Below are 19,793 nucleotides of genomic sequence, written 5' to 3'. Positions count from 1 at the left end.
CTTTTCAGCTGCTAATGGGCTCGTTGGCGTCGACGGGGAGCCACGAAGGAGCAGCTCTCTTCCCGCGGGAATGCTGGAAGTAGAGGCATTGTAACAGATTTCGCTAGTTGCATCGCCAACAGCGTGACTTCGACATTATGTATGCCGCTTCCTGTCACTATTAGAAGTACAAGAGTGCGAAGTGCTTCTCGATGGAGCAAATCCTGTTCCTGATTTTACTCCTTTGTTGAGAATCGCCGCATTCCTTCTAGGCAGAGTACAGAATGCACGGGTACAGTGCACAGCTTCAGCTTCAGTGGATATGCTCCAGCTATTACGAAAGTTTACCTGCAGCCGAGAGGGGTACTGAAATGCAGAACTTTCAGTCGGGAGCCGGACGCGCTAGCTCTAAACTGCCGCTGGGGACGAACGTCATTGGTTTTAAATTTATTCTGTATATATACTTCCCACCAGGTGTTTCTGGGAAGACTTTAAGCAGTTTTCATTAATGACTAAGTAGTTTCATCAAGTAGTTTTCACTACTACTAATGACTAGCTACAAATATCTAATTGCAACCAGGTGCATAGAGTGATAGTTAAAATGTCAATTATCAGAAATTAGTTAACCCGATTACTGCTTAAGAAAATTCACCAGCTTTCCAGTGTCCAAGAACACTGGAAAAACTACGCCGCAAAAGCCATATTTTTACTCCTAAAAGATAAGTTTTCAAAATTTTTCAAAATCTTCCCTGAAACATCTCGTATAGCGCTGCAGTTTCAGTCTTCCGGCTGGTTCCTGCGTTCATTTTGTGAGCTCTAGTGGCTCAGCTGGCCTGTAGTTAGGAGATCGCTGCCGCGTTGGAGTTTGTTCAGGTCAATAAAAAGTTTAAACGATCCAGACAGCAGGTGCAAGCCGACGAAAATACTCATTCGAAACGATTTTTATGATGTACTGTATCCATAAGTTTTGCCGTTCGTGAGCGGAGATCACTGCCATACTGTCCCATATTTCATTGCATTAAAAAGTCTGTACAGCTGCGCTTATAATCACATGAAGCATTCAAACCGTAGTAACTCTAACATAAAGCATTTGGAGTGTTGTTACGCGGCTAATTGTGAAGGTTTGCGGGGATTTAGAGGAAGTTTATTCCTTGAGCCAAAGCATCGGTCGTTTGCGGGAAGTGTTTTTCCTCGAAAAAGCGCTATTTGAAACAGATTTCCAAAAACGCAAATGGAACCCCCGGAAGAATCGAATCTTTTCACTCAGAGAAAGAGCTGACATTATTTCGCAGAAATTGCTACAGTTATGAGACAGTTTGTTCACAAGTTTTCTACGCAATTGCACGGCTTCAATGAATGGCACTTAATGAGAGCCTTCGCCGAGTTAGATCATTTTCTTCCTGTCACTCAGATGGAGGTCTCTTTGTTTACATTCAGCGGAATAAGCGACAGAAGTGCTTTGCGGGATCTGCAGGCCACAGGGAACCATATAGCTCTATTCCATAATACAAGTGACGAAAATATAGGGTGTTTCACCTAAGATTTACACTTAAAAATAGCCTTTTGTGTTAAAAGAGCGCTTTTTCTGGCACAACATTGACAGCTGTGCAGTAAATCAGTACAGCGGCGACGCCCTGACTAGCAGGCTGGTTAACTAATATTGAATAGCTAACTTTGAACTATTATGGTTAGGCTACTTAATTATTGAGAGGCATGTAGCCCACCGTAAGTAATATCCATATCAGTTTTTAAGATTTCAAATACCCGGTTACCCTCGCCGCTGTGGCCGGACAAGTATTCTTTATTTCGACGAGTTACGTGCACTGGAGAGGTTATTTTGCCTGCAAGCTTCTCGAAAGCGCATATATTTTGGCACGATGTAGGCAGAATTTTTTGGGCCACGGCGCTGAGGCTAACCCCGTTTCTAAAATTCTAAAACCTGATATGGATATTCATTTTGCGTGGGCTACATGCCTATGAATACATAGAGGTCTAATAGTAATCGTTAAAAAATTAACTGTTCATGATTAGTTAAACAGCCAGCCTGTCAGATACCACACCTTAATTGTATTCTGATGTACTGCATAGCTGACGACAATAATATGTTAAAAAGAGGGCTCTTCTAACTCAAAAAGCCTAGTTTTAAAAATTGCGTACAGTCTGAAGTAAAACACCATGTATAAACATCCCCAAACTCCTTTGCCCGTAATAGTAGTGCGGAGACAGCTCGATTTTCTACCGAAGGACGCCTTTCACTTCTTAGTTAATTTAGGCGGCACAGCCAGCTGCTAAATAGAGTACAGAAGCCGGTTGAGTCTTTCTGAGAGAATTCCAAATTTTCGAGCGAAAACCTACGACCTCGTGGCAAGTGGGGAATGGGTGAATATGAACTGTATACATTAACATCGACGTGGAGGAGCTTAATCCGCAGCGGAGAACACGAGTCGAAAGGCAAGAATCTGAAGTAGATCAACGGCTGCGTCTGCAGACGGATTTTGCAACAATTCCTCTGTGAATGCCTGCGGTAATAGTCGCGGTACAAAATAAGCTCAGCGGCGCGCAATTGAGCAGTCTTAGTTTACGCTATCTTTTATCTCGCACACAGACAGTCTGATGGGCTCCAGTATGATCGCTTATATTGTGGATAATAAATGATGCACAGCGTTGTTTTTTTACTGCATGAGACCTTTTTTTTTTCGTGCGCGTCAGATGATATGCTGCGCTGTACGGTTAGTAGAAACGGTATTGAACTACCACTTAGAGAGCCGAAGAGGCACTTGACGAGAGCTTCGCAACATGAACGCTCGACAGCTTGGCTCAGAAAAGAGAAGCCAGGAATGAACAATGGCTAGTCTAGCGTGACCCTTATCCCCCGCGTGTGCAAAGTACTCTCTATGCACTGGAGTTAGCATTCGCATGTCCTTTGTGAGCCGTTTTAAATTCTCGTATATATACCGCTTTCTTTATTAAAATGAAACGAATAAGGAACATGTCTAGTGGTGTGCATTCCATTTACAGGGAGAAGAAAAAAAACTCTGACGCGTTCCTGACAGATACCGTCTACAGGGCAATTTAATTTTTAGTTCTTTTTCTTGCCTATTCTGCTATTATTGATTTAAAGGTCATTAAACGAGAGGAGGTGGAAATGAATATTACAAAATAACGTTTTGTATGACTGCTCACGCTGTATCTCTTTCATGCTTTTGCTGCGCTGTTAAATCGTAATCAAGCAGACTACGGCACTCACAAAAGAGCACGCGACGAAGGCTTTGCAGATCTGTAGTGGTCGTTTTCATGGCCGCAATTAATGAATTTTTTTTACACTTCATTATCAAATGGAACAAACTAGCTGGCCACTGCTAAACTCCCTAAGTAATGGCCCCGCCTTCTATTTCCAGCATCTCCCCTCTTCATCGTAAAACTTAGGCCTTCTAAAGCTTACGTCAACTGCAGGCTGAGCAGAGAGAGGTTTTCTGCGTATTGCTCTATGGCATATGACATGTGTATTTTTGCAATACGACGCTGTACTATACCGCCTTACTGTGCCCGACATTACCTGAGACGGGTCCTTAGAAAGCACCGTGAAAGACCTTTCCCGAGCACAGGCAACGTCATACAGTTTGGCGGTCAGGACCATTTTCAATCGCGCACATTCTAAAAGCCAGAGCTCGCGCCCAGAGAAATTCGCGCTTATGTTTGTCTCCGTTTATAGCACGTTTTTACATCCGTCGACTGACACCGCACATGGCGCTACTAGGCTCAATTCATGAATCGCCTTATAAAAGAAATTTTAATTCGATGACATTCCACAGTACCATAACAGCAAATATAAAAAACCGCCCTTTTAGCTCATATCAAGACAGGTAGCAGCAGGCAGGCGAGTGTGCAAACGTGCCACACATGAACAATTTTAGCGTTGCTCCCAGAGTTTGTCACTCACGAACGTCCTATATGCGTTACCTTCCTCTTTCCCGCACATGAGGGCAAACAAGAACTAAGAGGAATATAGAAACACGCATAAAAGCTGTGTCTTTGAGTTGAACTGAAGTTCTTGAAATCGTGGCTAAAAGTTACGAAAGACTTCAATTTTTATTCTGGCCTCGGAAAAAGATCGGGGTGGCCTGCAGTTGCGAGCTAATCGTGTTTGTACACAAGTGCACACGCGCAAGTGCACATACGCGTCTGAACTGAGTCGTAGTAGGAGCTCTCGGCAAAAGCTTCTATGAGCAAGAATAACATGATCCCTCAGGGTGAATTTTTAAACGACGGAAGCAAGCAGCGCAAACCTTTTTTACGCCGCCGCTGTACGGACGCCGCCGCGACGCCCCGCGAAGAAGCGATTTAGACGCCGGCTTGCATACCACGCTCCATGCTAGCTTTATTTGCTGAAAGCGCTTATGGGAGGTCAGACGCGCACAAAGTGCCCGTGGCAGTTTTTTAATATTCGGATGTAAAAGATTCTCCCCCCTTTTCTTTCTTGGCCTTCGGAGGTGTTGCCAACAAGTTATAGCGCGAAGATGCGCGCGCGCCAACGTTCCAAAATGCACTTGTGGTCTTCTAAACGCCATAATGATGCGCGTATTTTTCGGTTGCACCCAATCGACCATTAAAAAGAAGCTAGTAAACATGGTGAGTTGGACGGCAGTTCGGTGAGCGCCGAGAACTTATTCTGGCTTAGGCTCATTGGACCAGTTGTAATAATACGAAAGTTTACGAGTGTCACTGCTAATAATATTGTAACTCAGGCTTTACGACCCAGTATTTCTTTGTAACCAAGTCTCGCACGTTCACTACACATGTTGATACCCGTAATGACGCGCGCCTTTGCCAAAAGTAAAGAGTTGAAACGATTTGCTTTCAAGCCGTGCAGTGGGGCTCTTGCAGAGTCCGTAGAAGCTCTAAATGTGGGGATTGAGGGCGAGAGAGTTGGAAGGCTGGTGATACATAACAAACCACACAGCATGGCCCAGTACCAAACCCCTTGGGTTCTTTACTTTAAACAAAGGCTGTACAGCTGGGCGACCATGTTTCTTTCACCTCACCCACGTGCCGAGGGAGCTCAGCGCCTGTAGCGTTCCGCGACTGAACACGAGGTAACGATTCGATTTTTGCCGTGACGTGGATTGCCATGGAAGGTAAAAACAAAGCCACTCGTGTATTTCGCTTTGCCTTCAAAAAGTCCTGCGTGGTAATGATTATATTCCGTAGTTTTGGGCACAAATACTTGCTCAAAACCACCCTATATAACGTGAACGCATGGTTTGTTGCCCCACCCATGTTCCTCTGCACACACCAGGAAGCCCTGCTTAAGCATCCCATAGCTTTCCCAGCGTTATAGCAACATGTTGGTGTTTCAATAAAGACGTTTTCTCTCTATCTTTCTGAGCGCAATGCAGCTTTAGGGCTCTAAAATTCACTAATTTAGGGCAGGAATAATATAACGATTACATCATATTTCCTTTTCCCCCCCATATGTCATCATTGGGTCAAGCGTCAACCACTCCCGCGTTATCAGGTGGATCGTGCCGTCGGTGTGGAATGGGATAAGAGCGGAAGAGAATTAAATGAAACGAATTGCTTTATTATCCGGGCCTTCGTCTTATCACCTACCACTGCCACTGGATAACTACGGCGTTCCGGCACTCTCGCCTGTTTCTCTTGTACAAGAACGAACATTTGCGTTTAACATTAATACAAAATTTTCCTGCTCGAATCTGCTCAGCGAGCGCACAAATCTGGGCCGGTGTAATGTAACCGTTCTTTCCACTCGAAGGTATGCCGGCACCTTAACCCTGCACGCACGGCGAAAATGAATATAATTGGAATATAATAATTATCCTATCCCAGCCTAGAGGCTTATTTTTTTGGATTCCTTTCCCCGTTATTTTCCTTCGCCTCTTGGTCGTTAGGCAGCCGCACCTTTGATACCAGAGACTGTTAGCCGCAGGTACCTAGTGATGAAACGGGGAACAAAACGAATCGGGAAATGAACCGTTACAACATATGGCCCCGGATGTCAGTTTCTTAGTAGCTTATGCATGCGGAGAATTTTTGATCGGAATACGCATTTGTTAAAATGCATGCACTTGTACATTGAGGAATGGTCGAGAGAGTCGATATAAAACTTCAACAAGTCGGTAGGAGTTCTTTTAGCAAAGAAGTCCTTATAAACTATGTTAGTTTTGTTTATTTCGGTGTGCCTGTGTGTGTGTGTGTGTGTGTGTGTGCGCTGCGAAAAAATGCAGAACAGCCTAAAAGACGGAAGACGAACAAAGAGCACGCAGATGACGGGCGGGTGTCTCACGTGTGTATTTACGTGTTTGTCAGACCCCATAGAACGCTGACGTTCTCTGTTACTATTGATATACGCCGAATAAAAGCGACACGGTCTTGCGCTTTGTGTACATATTTGCTTCTGTGAATACCTGAAGCATATTACATCTTGAGCCAGTTCCACAAACAGAGCCTCCACGAACGCATAGAGCTGATGGTCAAGATTGTCAGCATTTTTTTTTTTGGTGCAACGGAACGACGTAATACGAATACGGAGTGTCTGTGAGGGAACACCATACGCAGGGACGCATATGGAGAGACCAAGGCAGCGAGGATTTGTACCTGCCCCAACCCGTTCCCCGCGCTATGCGGGCGTCCTTCTGAATGCGACAACCGCCCGACCAGAGCTCAGCTGTCACCACACTATGGACGCCGCGGTCATTTCCGCCGGGCTCAACGGCATCGCAGGAGAGAGACTTGAATAGCCAGCCTTTCGTCCGGAGAAGAAGTGACAAAGTGTGCCGACAGGTCTGGTTGTGCTTCGCTACAAGGTTGCCGGTTGCGCTTAGAGTTATGAATACACGCGAGAAAGTTATGCACCAAGACGCAGCCAACCAACTTCCAGGAAAAATTTGTTTCCCACCTTCAGTTCTCGCGTTATGTGTTTGTTGGGTCTGCGAGGACGAGGGTCTTTACATATGTTGCTTGTATGTATCCTACACGGAATGTGTAGTAGTGCTTGAACGACACTTCATTGATATAAGTCTTCGCTTGCGTAAAATTTTGTCCTTCCCAAGAGCAGAACGGATGTTTCGCATTTACGTAACGCATGATTCCAGCGCACTTTCGCGAAGTTGGATGAGGCCCCGTGTAAATTTCCTGGTATTGAGGCATTCTGCGCTCTCTTTTTTTGCGGTAAAAAAGTGGCGCGCGCGCATTATCTATAGTCAATTGAGCCGGTTGCGTCAGTGGTTTCAAATAATTTCATATCGAAAGGAGTCCAAAGAGACTTCACAGAGGAAGTTTTCTGCCGAGAATAGCCGCAATGCCTCCCTGTAGCATAATTCGCCAACCTTGACGTTTTTAATATAAATAAAAGCTGGGTTAGAGGGTCTTAAATGGCGCGTAAAAAAAAAAAGAAACAAAGCAGCTTGTAAATTAACGCGTGTTCTGCTCTCTGCGCGTAACGTAACCGTGCCAAGGCACTTGCGCAGTTTTTCTCGGAAGGCGGCCGCGTTTATTAAGACGGCCGAGCGAATGCGTTAGCGTCACGTAGAGACTGAACGTGTGGTGGCATAGCGACGTGTGGGAAACTTTAATTAGGTTTCGTTTGGGAGGAGAAGGCGTGCTTAAAAACGAATAATTTTTGCCCATGCACGCAATGCAAGAGGCTGCGGCGATGGCCGAATTGCTTATGGCATCGGGAAACAAGGCTGCTTTGTATGCACCGGGTGCGGTTCGTATCCCGCTCGGGGTTGAAGTTTTTTTCTGCTGGATACCGTTTGCATTACAACGATACGAGGCTGCAGTTGGTTTTCCTCCGGCCGCTAGGGGTGAAACTGGCGCTGACGTGCGGATTATTTGGGCAGTGGAATGTAGACGAAGTTTTCTACCCCTGGCATAGCTGCAGTGCACGTGCGGCCGCATACCACGACCGGCCGCAGTGACGACACACGGCCACGTCTCTGCTTCGCACTCCCGCTCAGTGGCACTCCGTTTCAGTCTCCCTCACTCACTGTGGCCCACCGTCCAACGCATGGTTACGCGTGCGTCCGAATGTGGAGTGATGGAAGAGTGAAATCTCGTGTTGTTCCGGGGGCTGCATTCTGCGGTCTACCGCAGCAATTATCGGCACGGGGTGTGTGCAATGGTCTCGGTTCCCCTTTAGATTTTTGTTGTTGAGCTTATGAACATTCGAAGAAAGTTTAATCCAAGTCGTTGTTATGCTTACGTCGACGCGAAATACTGCGCGGCATGACTTTTTATTTCATTTTTGAATATTGTATACAAATTTTGGCCCGGTAGGATGGTGAACGTAGGACTACTCCCGATTGTATTTGCGCGTCTCCAAGAATTAATAATTAATGACTCTTGAAGAAATTTGTTCCAGATCCAAATGTTATCGCTAGAATATTTAATAGGATGTATTTACCAATTGCTCAGCAGTAGGGCTAACAGACTGTCGAGGCTTTTAATGTGCTTCTGTTCTATACGCCTTGCCCTCGCGGGCACTCGATCTCGCAGCGCGCGGAGCCAACCAAATCCGCCGCATTTCCTGAAATATCAAAAAGAATGGAAAGCGCAAGGTATATTTACTGTTTACCTATCGGTGCCCAGGAGCGCGGCGCAGTTGACTGTTGTTTTTCTTGTATGAAGAGGCCCGACTGTATACTGCGGTATTTTTCAGTCTTTTCCACATAATAAATGTTACCGCTTACCCAGTAATCTATCTAAGATGAGCCAATTATAGCTTTCTTATCTTATTACCAATAATTGATAGCGCACTTTTTTTTACGTTAACCATTGAGTTATCAGGTCCTGGCATTCAGAAACAGTCAAAGTGAGGCTGATGCAGGTCCGCAATCGAAAAACTATGGGGTCGCTTAAATCACCTTAACAGAGGAATGCAACAGAATTAGATTGCACATCTGTCGCAGCTTTTGTTCCAACTTCTGCGTGTGTTTGCGTAAGTTTCTCAGAAATTGTGCGTCCATCAACCGCCATATTCGTACTGCTAGCTGCAGTAACTGATATTCGCTATACCCTGATGGTGCCGACATTTGCACATACAGTCGAGCCAACTTATAACGGCCGCAGTTATAAAGACCACTCGCTTATTACAAAAGAGGACGGAATTACAATCAAAATATATATTAGGGCTATGGCAATGCGTCCCGCATCAAACGAACAAGCGTGGCCACACCACTCGGTTCCAACGGACTAAGATGAGCCTGAAACTCGCCCCCGCAGTCGAAAAAAGCACACTTCGCGACAGCGCAAAACCGAAGAGTGTCTACCAGCTCCCGTAACCCTCCCCCCTCCCCCCTCCCCCCCCCCCCCCAAAAAAAAAAAGAAAGCGCCGTCCCCCTGAAAAACAATAAAAAAGATGGCGTTGAAACTGCAGTTAACTGCCGTCCGAGCGCACTTCGACAGTCCGACAGGTTACAAGGTCAATCCGTGTGTGCTGCGGACTAAGCGTCTAAAGTGGAAGCAGAAGCAAAGTATGCTGCGCCACAAGGGTCCATACTGGGCTCACTTTTGTCTGTAATTTACGTTAATGACTTGCTAAATTGTCTCGCTTTTTTTAACAACGTACATTATGAAGATAACACAACGATATTCAGCTCACGTAAATTTTTAGGTACCCTAATTTTCGACTCAATAATGATCAACCGGTCCGCTTAATTGGTGTCATGGTGTAATTGGTGAAGTGACTGCATATAAACCCAAAACTAAGTTTGTTTTGTTAATGTCACACCTACAGTCACCTACTTTCCCTCCTTCCATCCTGGAACCCGCCGCAGTGGCTCAGTGGTTACGGCGCTCGGCTGCTGACCTGAAAGTCGCGGGTTCGATCCCGACCGCTGCGGCCGAATTTCGATGGCGGCGAAATTATAGAGACCCGTGTACTGTGCGATGTCAGTATACGTTAAAGGACCCCAGGTGGTCGAAATTTCCGGAGCCCTTCACTACGGCATCCTTCATAACCTGGGTCGCTTTGGGATGTTAAACCCCCATAAACCAAGCTATGTATGTATGTATGTATGTATGTATGTATGTATGTGTGTATGTGTGTGTGTATGTATGTATGTATGTATGTATGTATGTATGTATATATGTATGTATGTATGTATGTATGTATGTATGTATGTATGTATGTATGTATGTATGTATGTATGTATGTATGTATGTATGTATGTATGTATGTATGTATGTATGTATGTATGTATGTATGTATGTATGTATGTATGTGTGTGCATGTATGTATGTATGTATGCATGTATGTATGTACGCATGCATGTATGCATGTATGTATGTACGCATGTATGTATGTATGTGCGTATGTACGCATGTATGTATGTATGTATGTATGTATGTATGTATGTATGTATGTATGTATGTATGTATGTATGTATGTATGTATGTATGTATGTATGTATGTATGTATGTATGTATGTATGTATGTATGTATGTATGTATGTATGTATGTATGTGCGTGTGTGTGTGTGTGGTGTGTGTGTGTGTGTGTGTGTGTGTGTGTGTGTGTGTGTGTGTGTGTGTGTGTGTGTGTGTGTGTGTGTGTGTGTGTGTGTGTGTGCAGGCTAAGACCACCAAGCTTCCTCAATACAGCGGGCTCTACCAAAACTAGCCCACGCGGTTATGGTAGTCTGCTATGCAGTCTTGACGAGGTCAGAATGCTTCAGTGTGCGTAATTTATTCATAAACGAAGACGAATGGGCTAACAATTTTATCGTTTACTTTAGCACAACACATCCATTGTTTGAAAAATTCTCATTTCAGTTGTTTTCTTCAAAGATAAGTTTACATGCTTCATTTTATTGCGCTTAAGATAGAGCCCACGATATTTAAAAATTGCTGCGTGACTTCACTTTCCCCCACCCCGATATCACCACCGAACGAAGGTAACAGATTACGCAAGCCGCAGTGGACAAGCGGGAAATTTGGTAACTGAGATGGTTACACGATAAGCATGGTCACTTGGTTTTCTTAGAATCTTGATGCCGCACCTGGAGCACTTCGATGACAAAAAAAAAGTGAATGCCATAGCTCCTCGAACGACCAAAGCTCCTAAAGCTCCAAGAACACTGAAATCCAAACAACTGGAACGCAGGTGTTTAATTCTAAAAAAATATGACTTTTTTTTATAGGCACGAAAAACTAGCGTACGTGGCACTATGTTCGCGTGTCTGTTTTCTGCCGTGTATAGCTGTCCCAGATAGCAAAAACGACATTGGTTATGCTCCTCTGGAAACGGCAAGAGAATGCACGTGCAGCATTTTCTGACCGTGTGGAAGATAAATCAATAAAATTATCAATGCCTAGATTAATGGCAGGTGGAATTTGGGGTTAGTACCAACAAACACGTTCGGGTTAGCGAGTATGCGCAAAAAAAAAAAAGAAATGTTCTTTTCTCTTCATCGCCCAACGTCTTCAATTAATTTCTCTCTCACTTCTGCGTTCCCTATTAGGAAAAGCTTCATTAGCGAAGGAAGCTGGAGCGAGAAGAAAAACTGACGAGCCAAAACTTTCATTCCTTACTACAAGACGAATGTGTGCTCGGGCTCTCGGGCTCCCCGCCCGTGCCAAGATTGTGGGCAGAAGCGCAGGCCCAGAATTTACGGTGCTCCTGCAAGTTTCTTTTTTATGCCTCTGTTCCCGAACGCCCCCTCGCAATGGCCGGAGCCAGCACATTCTGCCAGGCTTCTAAAGACACTGAAGGCAACAGAAAAAAGATAGAAATCTCAAGGTCTTCTGATCAAGGACACATAGAAGACAGAAGCCAGCTCTTCTTAGACGTCCCCGAAACACACATACAACGAAGACAGTGTCCTCGTGGATCTTGGACTTTGATCAGCGACGAGAGCAAGCAATATATCCCCCGAAGAACGCAGCTCGACTAATAAGCCCTTGACCGGCGTACTGGACGGCCAGGCGCGGACAGATACTCGGTGGTTGCCCCGTCCTGATTGCTATGTTGCCCCCCTCGGTGCCCGAGTGCGCAGGCGTCCTTGTTCCCTGCTTTTCCCGTATGTTGACCACGGCATCTTGCAAAAAACGTCTCATACGAAAGTGCGAAGGAAAAGAAAGGCGTGGGGACCACAAGGAGGGGGGGGGGGGGGAGCTGCAAAGAATGGTTGCTCGGAATAATGATGCAGCGAGTGATGCCTGTCGTGGACCCTAATGGCGCAGTGTCCGGTGCTCGTGGCCTTTATCACAAGTTTTACTATTCTGCACGTCATCAGGATATCTGCGCACCTGCTTCGCGTTTTTCTTTCCGCACTGGTCACCCCCTTCAAGTTTCATGACCACGTATCCGTACTATCCCTGTTCAATGCAATTCTTTCCAAGAACACCAGCCGACTGGAACGACCTTCCCCACCTCATCGCTACCATTTTGTGTCCCTCGATGTATAAAGTGAACACCAATTATTTTTGCCCATCTCTTATGTAATACCACTAACGGGGACTTTAAGGTAATAAAATGAATTAATGAGTTACGATGGAAGCTTCGCCATCGCTTCGTGATTTGATTCCACTGTAATTCTGCGGAGAAGCCCGCACGGTGGAGTCCTTCACAAATGGGCGGAGGTTGCTTCGGTTGCAGACGCACCGTCCTCGGGAGTGCGACGATGTTTTTCTGACCGTCCAGCATAGACCCCACTCCTTCACCGTAAATCTACTTAGTGCCAACGCTGTGTCACTAAGACTCCTACCCGCCTCCACCCGCCTTTCCATGCGGTTAGACCGCACTGCAAACTTTGCAGAGCACCCCGAAGCGACGAACCAGATGTCTCCGCGTGAATATCACGCCTAAGCCTTGACCGAAGACTGCGGCAACAGCGCCATTAGCCGAGGACGCTTCTTCTAGTGTCCCCCTAAGGCCACATGAATTCCAAATAACTTTCGCAGTCTGTCCCTGAAACATCCGTTTTCATGTACGAAAGTTAAGTATAAATTGCACATTGCTTCCTCAAACGTACGCGCTTCTGAAAAATTTAGGAACGCCGCCGCGTGGCTGTCACCGACAGACCGGCGTTCTGACATCCACTGCTGCGTCATTTTCTTGATCTGTTGTCTTATTGCAGAACTTCAGCGAAGTCGCACTGCAGAAATGGCTGCAGAACAGTGGAAATGGCTGCAGAACAGCACCGCGGGATCCTGCCAGTTTTCTACAGTGCGCAAGGCCCAGGTGCTTGTCGTGTTTTGCGTTGAAGCGCTTGGATAGCGTGTCGCCTATTATCAGGTTAAATTTAAAACTAAACAATCAAACAAGCAAGCAAGCCAACAAACATGCAAGCAAGCAAGCAAGCAAGCAAGCAAGCAAGCAAGCAAGCAAGCAAGCAAGCAAGCAAGCAAGCAAGCAAGCAAGCAAGCAAGCAAGCAAGCAAGCAAGCAAGCAAGCAAGCAAGCAAGCAAGCAAGCAAGCAAGCAAGCAAGCAAGCAAGCAAGCAAGCAAGCAAGCAAGCAAGCAAGCAAGCAAGCAAGCAAGCAAGCAAGCAAGCAAGCAAGCAAGCAAGCAAGCAAGCAAGCAAGCAAGCAAGCAAGCAAGCAAGCAAGCAAGCAAGCAAGCAAGCAAGCAAGCAAGCAAGCAAGCAAGCAAGCAAGCAAGCAAGCAAGCAAGCAAGCAAGCAAGCAAGCAAGCAAGCAAGCAAGCAAGCAAGCAAGCAAGCAAGCAAGCAAGCAAGCAAGCAAGCAAGCAAGCAAGCAAGCAAGCAAGCAAGCAAGCAAGCAAGCAAGCAAGCAAGCAAGCAAGCAAGCAAGCAAGCAAGCAAGCAAGCAAGCAAGCAAGCAAGCAAGCAAGCAAGCAAGCAAGCAAGCAAGCAAGCAAGCAAGCAAGCAAGCAAGCAAGCAAGCAAGCAAGCAAGCAAGCAAGCAAGCAAGCAAGCAAGCAAGCAAGCAAGCAAGCAAGCAAGCAAGCAAGCAAGCAAGCAAGCAAGCAAGCAAGCAAGCAAGCAAGCAAGCAAGCAAGCAAGCAAGCAAGCAAGCAAGCAAGCAAGCAAGCAAGCAAGCAAGCAAGCAAGCAAGCAAGCAAGCAAGCAAGCAAGCAAGCAAGCAAGCAAGCAAGCAAGCAAGCAAGCAAGCAAGCAAGCAAGCAAGCAAGCAAGCAAGCAAGCAAGCAAGCAAGCAAGCAAGCAAGCAAGCAAGCAAGCAAGCAAGCAAGCAAGCAAGCAAGCAAGCAAGCAAGCAAGCAAGCAAGCAAGCAAGCAAGCAAGCAAGCAAGCAAGCAAGCAAGCAAGCAAGCAAGCAAGCAAGCAAGCAAGCAAGCAAGCAAGCAAGCAAGCAAGCAAGCAAGCAAGCAAGCAAGCAAGCAAGCAAGCAAGCAAGCAAGCAAGCAAGCAAGCAAGCAAGCAAGCAAGCAAGCAAGCAAGCAAGCAAGCAAGCAAGCAAGCAAGCAAGCAAGCAAGCAAGCAAGCAAGCAAGCAAGCAAGCAAGCAAGCAAGCAAGCAAGCAAGCAAGCAAGCAAGCAAGCAAGCAAGCAAGCAAGCAAGCAAGCAAGCAAGCAAGCAAGCAAGCAAGCAAGCAAGCAAGCAAGCAAGCAAGCAAGCAAGCAAGCAAGCAAGCAAGCAAGCAAGCAAGCAAGCAAGCAAGCAAGAAAACTAGCAAAACAGCTCAATTACAGAGTCTAAAGCAGTATTTCTTTCAATCTTCAATTACCAACTTTTTGAAACACACCCTCAATAAAATTCTGACTTTGTACGAATAGAACCGCGGTGACTTTTTGGATTGGTATGTGCCGAATTTACGACAATGGCATTAGGTACCGTCTTTGCCGAATGTAACCAAGCAACGAGGATTGTTTTTTAGCCGTGCAGAGGAGCACTTTTGGCACTCCTGAAGCTGTAAACTTGTGTAAGCTAAGGAAAACTCTTGTCCTCTCCTTTCGAGACCTTTCGCTTTTAAGGAGAGCCTTACGGCCTCCGCTATACGGCTGACAACGAAAGCACGCTGCTTGGTCACTTTGGGCAAAATCGGCACATTTTGAATGCCTAGCGCGACTTATCCCGACAAATTCGTGCGGTGCTTGGTATCCTCTATGAAAATTTAATAAGAATCAGTGGTTATTGCGGTTTGGAGAGATGTGCAGATTGCAATCTAGGCAACGGAAGGGAACAAAGCAAAAATCTATCTCGTTACTTCTCTGAAACCGGCTTCAATGTGACGCTTTCGGAGCAGTACGGTCTCGTGTACTTCACGTGTTCTTTTCCACTGTTACAAAGAACAAAATAAGACTGTCATTGGCTTTTGTCACTGCGCTGTCTGTTCTCAGTGATGCAGCAAGTGCCCATATTGAGTCAGGGAATCATTTGAAAATCGACGCGTATGGTTTTGGACGCCGTTGTTGCTGTCACTGGAGCAACCTATCTTCAGGCGCAACATGCTTCAGCGAAGTTTGAAGGTGGAAACAGCGCTGCGACAGGATGACAGCAGAGGACAAACAAGACGCTGAACTCGCAAGCAGTCGGAGAAGAGAGTTCGAAGGCTCGCCTGTCGTCGTAATCTGTCAAATAACTCAAGCTCAAAATGAGATAAGTTGCTCTCCTGTCTGAGTGAAAACTGTATTTATTTTTGGTTTGTGTAAGTTTATGTATTGTTTTCACTCATGTTTCACTAATACTAGTTGCAAGTGCAGCGCTTTTGTTTTTGGCTGTCATCCTGTTCCGAAGCTGTTTGCTTGTTCCAAGATTGGCAAATGCATCAACCGACCCAGGCAAGCTTCTTGTTGACGCATCCTCTGCCATCAGTATTCGTGACAGCTGGTGATACTCATCATGCGCTACCACAAACCCAAAAATTCTACAGGACAATTATATTTAATATTTATCTCAGAATGAGACGAGATGTCAAAAAAGAGAGTAGCGCAAATCAGCGACAAACCAGAAATAAACAAGGAAATCATTAAAACCATGCATATCGAGAATCTGGGAACGACAAAAGCCCTCATCAGGGTTGCAGCAAGTCATCAACTCTGTGTGTCGTAATTTTTCCTTATTCTTTCGACATAAATTTCTGCCGCGTAAGAAAGGCGACTCGGTAGACACAGCATGACTCGTATTCGTGCATGCGCGGACCTTTTGCTTCGCATAGATTATTTAGGGTGGCGCTGTGCATTTCTTTTTTTTTTCGAAAACGTTTTTGCTTGAGACACAGTGACACCAAATATTGGCGAAATCTCCCTGTGGAAGCAAGCAATCAACGATTATTTGGGGAAGATCAAAAAATTCACCACACTGGAGCGTTAACACAGTGGAAAGCAAAGTGAGGGGCTGACACAAAACTTTGTCACATTCATTTGCAAGCGAAAGCCACTTTACAAACAGTTTGATAAACAGCATACGTTCCCACTTTTTGCATTTGCAAGAGTGCAGTCGAATTCAACAATTTCAGCTAACGTACAAAAGCAAGTGCAGTACCTATGAAGTAAGCGTCAGACTTTTGTGGAAAGAATAGTCAATGAACTGAGAAGTTCCCATCAGATCTGGCGTAGTCAGAAAGTCGGGGTTCTTGTTAAGCTCAACGTTTGAGCGAACGTGATGGAATGTAGAGCTACGCATGAATATCGCTAAAATTTAGTGTTGATGCGCTTAAGAAATTTTATGATACTTCTGGTCTGTACTGCATCCTCATCATTGCGGCAAACGCCAAAGTTTGCTTCTAAGTGTGCAAGTAGGGGTACGTTCCAATCCCTAACGAACCAATAACGTGGACGCGCTGTTCGTTGCGAAAATGGGCTAGTGTATATTGCCAAACTAACTTTTTGCTAGCGCCATAGTGCAGCATTCTTCGATACTGCGCTCTCGCTCCGACGCGGCATCAGATTTCGCCGCCTCCGATTTCTGTGAGATCGAGTAACTCGCTTTCTGACTCAAAGCAATCCCGGCGTGAATGCCGGAGCAGGAGTAAACCTGCGAGCTTAAAATGCGCGAATGCTGGTCGCATTTGGCCCGCGTTCCCTCGTGAATTTCAATTGAAGAAGTAAAGCGGCCGACTGCAAGACAGAAGCATATCAAGCAGTTTTTTTTTTTTCTCTACTCTGAAACTATCGACACTACTGTGACCACGACGAAGAAGACAAACACGTAATGAAGACTTTTGCACGTGCTGCGCTTCAGCGTTCGCGGAATTCGAAATTGGACTCGCTCCGGCGAAGTAAGTGATACGCGACCTCCTCCCGTGTTCACGAAAGCCGCGGCCGAGGTGCTGGCACGTGCAGTGTACGCCGCGATGTTGCCCGTGTTATTCTCTACTTTCTTATTCCAGCGCTCTTTAAAGTTTTGTATGGCGGAACCTGCTCGTTCGTTCTCTGGTATGCTCCATAAGCAAAGGCCTCTATGCTCGTGGTGGCATCGCGTTCTGCCCTTGCAGCAGTTCAGCCGTTTTCGGGCACTCAGGACCTCACCTCTTGCGCTGTTCGCTGTCGCAGCTCGCTCCCCCCACTCTCAATGACTCTTGAGCTTTTGCTCCCTTCGACTTTCCGCGACAGCCGCGATCGAGTAGCATTACCGGCAACCAAGCTATATTTAGCTGACGGCCAGGAAGTGTGCCTCGGCTGAAGAATACTAAATTAAGGTAGGCCCCTGACTGTATAGGCTTTCAGAGACACCTAGAATAATGAAACGAAGCAAAATCTTGTTTCGACAACAAAATAAAAAGTCGCATGGGTAAGTCTACCGAAAAAAAAAATATCCATGAATCAGCCTGCAATATTTTTGGTTATCTTGTCGACAAGCGAATGCACTTTACCCTCACTTCCGTGAAACAAATGCGAGCCGAAGTACACTCGTTCTTAGAGGCAAAAATCGCGGGCTCATTCGTTGGCATTTTTTGTTTGTTTGTAAGGAAAGTTTAGCAACGCACTCTGCAGCACAGCGGTGTTGTAAAAAAAGCACCTTCAAGTCTCCTTCTCCATTTACTCAGGGCTGCAGCGTTTGTGTTCAAAAACTGTTCCTGCATCTACAGACGGCCCTTTTCCTCAGTTATTGGAAGCCACACAATAAGCCAGAGTTTTTTAGAATCCCATGCAAAGTGCACTGCACTTTGAGGGACCTCGGGAGTGTTACAGAAGCAGGTATATTCAGTTTGCGTGGTAAACGAATTGGGATTTTGACACAGTATGCCGAGCCTGTACTTACGGACTGTCGCGGATATTTCCAGGGTTTCGTGATCCGCATTTGCTACTGGTGCCACTGAGCAAAGTCAGCGGTTCTTCCCTCATGTAAGTATGAAGAATGGCTCATTTCTCCGACAACATGAGGAACTTAAAACATGGGCAAATTACTTTGAACGCATGTAATGTTAAGCCATCACGCAAGGACAGGTAGGAGCTAGAGGAACACAATTTAGCGCTCGTTAAAGGGTTTCAGGCTCTGTGTCCCACAAAGTCGTTTTTCTCGTCCTTGCTGTTTTTCAAGTGCTAGTTATCATATCAGCGCTAAAACCTTCTTCCGGAGTTTTCAGAAATATTCGCTTCAAGACATGGCCTTGGTCTGGGGGCTTGCTTTCACTCTACCCTACTTTCACTGCGCGCGAGACGGTCGTCGACGCAGAACGAAGTGTGCGTATCCGAAAATACTCATCTAAGCCTAATCCATATGTAATCCGCACTAATCTTGCAGCGATGACGGAGCGGTCAGAAACGTCGTCAATCCAGTGGACTACTGGGCTCGAGTCGGCGTGGGTTCAAATCCAGCTGGAGCCGCAACAGAATTTTCTTCTAGTTTTGCCCCTCCGACAGGAAGCTCCTCCGAAAACCTTCGTCAGCCCATTCCTGGTTCGTTCTTCCCGTTCCGGCTGCGTGTTGTCATTGCATCCACCCCAGTGACGTATACTGGACTGTTGTTTCGTCAGGGTCGCGAGCTGCAATAGAATGAGATACGCCTATACCTACCAATCAACTAGCGCAGCAAGGTGCCAGTTGTGTTTTCCTCCCGTTACACTGGCCTTCTCGGGGGTACCTGTTTGGGCATTTCGGAATGTGGTCAACGCTCAGACCTTGTATGTTCGCACTAGTCGCGGTTCGCGTGGCTTTTTCTCGCTTCCCTGTGCGGCGTGGACTCCTAGAATCAGGAGGACCTGATATGGTCGGCTATTCGTTCTCTCCGAGGAGTGGTGGTGACGACATGTGAAGAACTATCAACGTTCGAGCTGTGCCGTTCCAATATAATTCGCGCGTTCCCCATCCTCCGCCTATTTGAGTCACGCGAATTAACCCTGCCGTTTGACCTGCGGCCCGCGAGCGCACTGGGCTCCGCCGTCAACGGGCGTGCGGTCTGCTTTCAAAGCTTTTAGGGGGTCTAGATGTTTCACAGTTCAGAATATGATGGAAGTCAAAAGAACGTCAAGCAATGCAGAAAGTTGGGCGAGTTGGTAATACATGTTGAACTTAGAAAAGCGCAATAAAAAGACAGGGACAAGAAGAAGAAGCACGCAGGACAAACGCTTGTGTCAAGCGTTTGTCCTGCGTGCTTCTTCTTCTTGTCCCTGTCTTTTTATTGCGCTTTTCTAAGTTCATCAAAAGAACGGTTGTAAGAAGAAGTCTGCCAAGAAGTTTATGAATGGTTGCACCGGGGTGGTTTATTAAACTAGGCTGACCTGCGGTATTGCCTATAAATGGCAAACACTACGTTTCATTAGTGACCTCGTAAGACAACATTTGATGTCAGTTAAGAGAACGGTAAGAAAGTACTTGTCTCAGCATTGCACCCAATGCCGAAAGTGTGATCCACGATTGCATATGATATAAAAATTCTATGCGGAAGCTGTGACGCAACAGCAGATAAGCTGTTAGAAGCGCATAACAA

This window comes from Amblyomma mixtum, chromosome 3, assembly GCF_055824585.1.
Source record: "Amblyomma mixtum isolate Tamu chromosome 3, ASM5582458v1, whole genome shotgun sequence".
Classification (NCBI taxonomy): domain Eukaryota; kingdom Metazoa; phylum Arthropoda; class Arachnida; order Ixodida; family Ixodidae; genus Amblyomma; species Amblyomma mixtum.
The sequence above is the reverse complement of the archived record's forward strand: the minus strand, read 5'-3'. Positions refer to the sequence as shown.